The following is a 6931-nucleotide window of genomic DNA, read 5'->3' as shown; positions in this document are numbered from 1 at the left end:
TTCCCTTATCCTATTTCACTCTCATGATACTGATTTAGAAATCTGTGCTGCTTTTGTGATGTCCGGTTGTGTGTAATATTGGTGAAAATGGCTATGTACCCGTATAGGATCTCAACTGACTGACTGTGGTAACATAATCTATGGATGTATCTTAACATTTCATGGGTTATGGCTGTTGGTCTCTCCCAGTATGTTCTGCTTGATATATCGGTAGAAGGAGCCACACTAAACTCCTGTTAATCCCCCTCCCCTGCATCTATGACTCAGGTTTTCCTAGACCAGTAGTGCAATCACATAATGTAGTGATTAGAGGAGCAGGGCTTCTGGTAAGGCCACCACACGTCAACTCTCACTGATTTTCTGTCCGTCTCGTTGCTTTTTAGTATAAGCATCTCATGCACCTCAGTAAAGTCTCGCTGAAAAAAATCTGTCATACAAAAATGACATTTTATGAGGCTCGGACCCCACAAACCTGAACTATTTTGGTCCCCGGCGGTTGGCATCTCTGTAGGAGGGCGGTATAAACTTATGTTGCGTCAATAATTGAGATCTGCCATTCGTTTATAGCCGTGAACCCCGCAGCATTTAATTGAAGGTACATGGCGGGGGTTGGGCAAAAGCACTTGAATTTCAAATACAAGCATAAAAATTACTGCAAACTACTAAGTGGCAGGGATATAATTGCTTAATGAAGGAAAGAGCAACACTCCAATCAGTTTATATAACAAATTATGATTTATTCTAAAATGACTGAAATCAATATTGTAATCTGACGTCTCTGGGATTTAAAAAAGCCACCACACTGTTAATTTACAGTATACTGTAATCAGATGGGAAGTTTGTCTCTTTACATCAGGAGTTCCCAAAGCTATGCTCTATAGAGTATCTGCTAGTCCCATACTAGATTCCCCAGTGTGTTCCAGTCCCCAAAACATCATACAATATAGACTATAGACTGGCGAATGAGTTTACTGTTCCTGTCCCTCTTCAGCTTCCACAATTGCCTTTAAACCAGATTCTCCCTAAGGCATCTACCTACAACCTACCCACATGGTCTAGGTTCTGGGCCCATTATCGGGATAGAAAACATTTGTTATTGCGAGCACCAAGGAAATGGGATGACTTCAAATTGTAGAGTAATGCAGATATTAAAATGTAGCTGCCAAAAAAATAATGGGATTAAAAAAAAAAAAAAAAAGATGCACAGATATAAGGTAAAAGTGCAGAATAAAAAAGGGTGATGAAGTGCGCATAAAAATGTAAGAATGGAAAATATGACTAAAAATAAATAATAAAGGATGTACTTTTAACAACTTAGTTCAGTAGAATCAGCCTTGGCTGATTCCACTGAAGTTTTGGCTAATTAGTAGACCCATGAGTATGTAGATAATATTGTGGTCCAGAGCAGCTTGATTTCGGCAAGACTACCTTAGACCACAGATGCAGAAATGTGAATGTTAAAAGCGAGCTCACAGATGCCCCAGCAATAGCGTATTCTGGTTTGGTGACATTCAGCTAGAAGAGATTGATTAAACGCGCACTTTATTAAGCCCACAATCAGGCATCTTTAGCACAGCAAGGCACTCTCAGGGCTGGACGTTGAATCACTGCGTTGGAATGCCAGGGAGCGGGCACTTTCTCGGGGCATGTAGCCTGCCCGACTTGGACACCGTTCAACTGCACCTGGCTGCTGAGAACTGTGAGCTGCAGAACTGTCCAAACTGGTTTTGTGGGTTTTCACATCCACTTGATGAGGGAGGAGGCAGCATCACGTCCTCTGAATATGCATATTGAAATATGTGAAGGAGTAATCCTGTGACTCCAAAGTCACTCTGATATTTGTTAGAAAAAGGACGTCCTAAAAAGAAAAAGGTCAATGGAATAGGTTTCATTGCACTGCTATAACTCCTGCACACATTTTAAGATGAGTCCACTTGCGATTATAAAGACTTTACACATTCAGAAACAGTGTCTTGCATAGGTACTTTATTTACCTCTCATGGTGACACTTGCTAGAAAATGCACGTATATTTTAATCCAGAAAATGTATCTCTTTCACAATCCTTTAAGCTTTTTCTGTGTCTCGTTTCAGTGTATTAGAATGGATACAGTGTAACCAAGCGCAAAAGCCTACGCACCCAATATCAAAGATATGTTTTACACAACTGGGCATCTTTAGCACAGCAAAGCACGCTCCGTGCTGGACAGTGAATTGCTGCGTTAGAGCACCGGTGAACGTGAACTTTCTTGGGGCATGCAGCCATTGCTCTATTTGCAATAGCTGTGCAAGTCGGACAGGCCGCATGCCCTAAGAAAGTTCATGGTCACCGGCGTCCCTACCCAGCAACTCACTATCCAGCACTGAGAGTGCTTTGCTGTTCTAAAGATGCCAATGGCTTAGATTAAAAAAAAAAATTTAAAAAACACTTTATCTCTTTTTAACCAAGTTTCATCAATTAATATTACACTATTGCTGGGGCATCTTTGCACTCACTTTTCACAGTATTCACCTTAATGGAATAACCAAAGAAGAATACCCCATGAATAAATTCAATCTTATGAATATCTTATTTCTCGTACCTGTCCCCATAACATGGAATGGTCGCTTATGGTGCTAGAAGGGATTCAACAAAGAGAGCGCTAAGCAACAACTGACTAGAGTGCTGGTTTCCTCTTCATTCATGTAGTTGGTGGATAATTGCCCCATCTTCTAACAGCTGCTAGCTAATGAAGTCCTATTTCTTAAACGTGGACCCTTTGATGTGTGAGCAGCGACAGTCTTGCTCCTCATATTTTTGTGAAGCAGGATTTAAAATCCCAGAATTCTTATTCTCAGAAGGTCAGATACCAGGACTAGCTTCGGTTTAGTGTATTGATCATCACTAGTGTGTTTTCAGTGCCTAATGTTGAATGCTGCAATTTTCCAGAACATTGCAAGACCTGCAGATGGTTTCAAGGGACTTTAGAAAGTGTGTGGACTTTATTGAGGCATGGGCCTTTTTAAACCTTGAATGCATCATTTCCAGTGATATCAACTTTCACTGACTTGGATTCGTTCTGATATTTTACTTTTACAGTCTGAGACTTCTTCAATGTAGTCTCACTGATATATTGTACCCATTTTCCACTAAAATGCTATTGTAGGCACAGAACCCCCAAATCTTGATCATTTTCATCTTTGGGGGGTTGGCATCTCTCGCCTTACCACAGTTGACTGCCAAAATGTCATGGATCTGGCTGTCTGGAGGTGCTAGACACTGGCCCCTGCTTCTTTAGCTGAGGTAACACACAGCTCTCCTGCTTTGAAGATGTACAGTAGCCCTGGGACTAGTGTGTGGCTGTAGTAGATTGGCTTTTCTAAGCATGGCTGTTAGGTCAGGATGACATATAGGCCATATTTACAAAGCAGTGTTATTCCATAAGGCACTTTAGTCTATTCAAGTACATGGGCCATATGGTAACATTTGGCACTGGAAGATGTCTTATAGAATAGCACTGCTTAGTAAATATGGGCCATATTGTAATGGGCATGTCCCTAACCAGTACATTCTTCAGACACGTAACAAAAATGAATCCTCACAAGGAGCAGGGTGGAAAGTTACACACATGAGACGTTTAACAAGGTGTTCTTACATGAATGTATGAGTTTAGCTTCTTAGCTACACATTGATATAACCTTGTGCTGTCTCTCCCTCTGGCAAGACTCTACTGTACCTAATCCAACTACAATTCGAAAGACATGTAGTGGTGAGGAGGTTAAAGGTGCAGCTGCACTTATTGGGAATCTCCATGTTGAATTTATTTTCCCTTTTTATTTTTACCATAATATATCTTCTACTAATGATATACTTTGTTGTGAAATTCTTTAGTTGCTTTTGTAATTTTTCTAGCCCCCATATTGTTGTTCTACAAACGGCTTTGTAAATTGATCCTGATTACAAGTGACTGGACCCAATGCTAATTCTTCCTTCATTCACCACACAAGCTGCGCTGCATATCCTGTGTTTGTAGTGCTTTCTGCCTTCAGTTTGCACAGCTAGTAAGCGTATATTAAATGGTGGGAGGGAGACGACAAGATTGAATGTGTTCATCCCTCTATAAGTGGGACTCTACCTTTAATGCAGCACTTCATTTTTATGAAGTTATTTTCCTTTTTTTCAACCCTCCATCCTTTATAAATACAAATGCTGCATTGTGCAATGATTGTAACGCTACATACAGCCCCAGGCCTGCTAGAGGAAATGTAACATACCCCCAGAAAACAGACCCTTGCCCGGTTCATCTGCCTTGTTCGAACACAGGTCTATCTTTGAGGGTTTTGCTGTGCAGTATGCCCCTGGACACCTTCCCAACCTCCTACAGAGAATGGCTGTGATACGTCTATGTATGCCCGAGGACTGACTCGGACAGTTACGTTTTTATATGTCCCACATCAGTGGCTTTATAAACTTCTCATCGGGACAACCCAGATTGTGCTTTGGGTGAGGGCAACCAATAATCCCATTCACATAAAATTCAGTCAAGCCGTGTGCGGTGGGGTAATTCATTGGTTTAAAGCTTTTGGGCAATCTGTAATGAGGTAGGAAGCGAAAGGGGTCTTCCCGAAGGCGCTTGTCTGCATGTTCACATGCAGAATCTTGCTCGTTGTATTTGCCATGCTGTATGATATTGGAGAGACTGGTGTAAGCCCCAGTGCTCTGCGAGACTTCTATGTTATCTTCACTGGTTGCTCATCAAATATGATGTCTGGTCACAAGAGACTAAAGGCTCTGACATCAGTGGGGGTTATTTAGATTTATCCCCTAATGGCCTTATTCCGTAAAGTGCGATAGCACCGATCCAGAACTACTGCACGAAGAGCCCCACTGACTTCAATGAAGCTTTCTGTGCAGTAGTACTAGATCAGAGATGCTGCATTTGATAGAATAAGGCCCTGAGGTTTGGCTCAGTGAGTCTGGTGATTTGGAATGTCTTTGGGTAAAAATAATCAGAGATTGTTTCTGATAACTCAAACTCTCGGGAAGGTCCTGGCTGTGCTCAAAGCTGTGACCATGCAGCAAGCTTAAGCCTATAGGGAACCATGTTAAAAATGGTTTTTGAAGCAAAAAGTGGCACTGTGTGCTCATTTGCATGTCATTTCCCAGAATCCCTTGCTGCAGTGGAAGTGCTGTGTGCTGGGTGATAATGGGGAAAGGCGGGGTTGCAGACCTGCCTAAGACATGCAGATGAGCATACAGTTGTATTTACATTTAGATATATATAGATATATAAGAAACAAAACACCTGCAAAAAATGATTGCGCCTGTGATGTCAGTGTGCATTTTTAACACCAGCTCTATGTACCTATGTTTTATTTCACAAGAGGAAAAGTATTACTTCTGGGTTTGGCTTTCTGTCATCTCAGAACAGCCTGGGCTCACTTTTTTTTCCCTGTCAGCTGAACAGGGGGGGGGGGGGGAAAGACTGCTCATGTGTTTTTTTGCGATTTAAAATAATAAAAAAATAACTTTCTATAAAATCTGAACTTTTTTTTTTGTAATATAACCACTAAAAAAAAAAAAAAAAAAAGACAAATCACCATGTATTTCATTGAAATATTTAATATATTTAAATATCAATAAAAATGGAAATATTTGTAAGAATGCTACCTCGTGCTTGATCCTTGGCGCTTTCGCTTTTCACGCGGTCAGTGCTGTAAGTAGCCCTCCAGAGGCAAAGGGTTTTAAGGATGGTTTGTGCTCCGAAGTGGCCACCGGGCTCGAGAGGACTTCTTCAACCGCACTGGTATTTTCTCAAAGCATTCTGGGATTTCTATATATGGCACATTACAGAGTAAGGGCCCACATGTAGTGGCTGAATCAAGTCCTGCAAGCTTGCACCAAGAGCATGTTCTATGGCGTTTGGCACTCAAGACACGGAATCGGGACATTTGGTCACAGCCGTATGGCCGCGACCAAGTCTTCACCAGCGTTTGGTGGCACAGGGTCCATCAGCCGCTCCTCCACTGGAAACTCAGCTGCTGCCTGCTTTGCCAAGGTAAATTCATTTAAGGGTTAATTTAGCGGTTAGGGTAAGGGGTTAAGGTTTGTAAGGTGGGTGGTAGGGTTAGTATTAGGGGTTACGATTGGGATTATACTGTAGGGTAAGAGAAGTAAGGTTACGGCCTTGGCAGGGAGCAGTCCCGACGGCGAGTTGAGTAGCAGCTAAACACTGGCAGCGATTAGGTCACGTCCTAGACGGCTCAAGACATCAGCGCACTTCTGACTAACATTCTCACGGACACAGACAAAATTCTTGTAAGTGAAGCAATACACTGCTTTTGTTGAGAATTAAAGCTGCAGTTCAAGCAATATCCTACATGTGTTTTTGTTTTTATAAATCCGTTCTGTACTATGAGAAAATATTTGTAGCATTTAAAAAAAAAAAAAAAAAAAAAAACTTGTCAAGATATTTTTGTATGTATTATAATTAACAGATATTTTTGTTCCTATAGCAACCATATACAAAGTCACATCCCCTTCCCCTTCCGAAACAGCATCACCTTGATCCCTGCACTGTAGCAGTGAACCAATTGAATCTAGTGCCTGCCTGGTCACATGATCTTCCTCACAGAACTTTGTCTGTCAGTGCAGCAGAAGATTACCCAGGATGCATTTAGTGAACCCTGAGCCGAATCTTCAGTGATCGATTTTACAGGATAACGGATCGATCAGCAACTTAACTAATCACTTGTCAGGGTGCTGATTGTATTGATGAACAATTTTTATTTTTAAACAGCTTGAACTGCAGCTTTAAAGACGCTTATTAATATATTTTTTGCCATTTGGTCTTCCACCTCCCCCAAAAGATCACACATTTTGATAAACGGGCACAATTATTCATTTCTACCTTGAGGCATCACACGCACAGAATTGTTCAATTCCACCCCACC

The sequence above is a fragment of the Ascaphus truei genome, chromosome 3 (assembly GCF_040206685.1).
Source record: "Ascaphus truei isolate aAscTru1 chromosome 3, aAscTru1.hap1, whole genome shotgun sequence".
Lineage (NCBI taxonomy): Eukaryota > Metazoa > Chordata > Amphibia > Anura > Ascaphidae > Ascaphus > Ascaphus truei.
The sequence above is the reverse complement of the archived record's forward strand: the minus strand, read 5'-3'. Positions refer to the sequence as shown.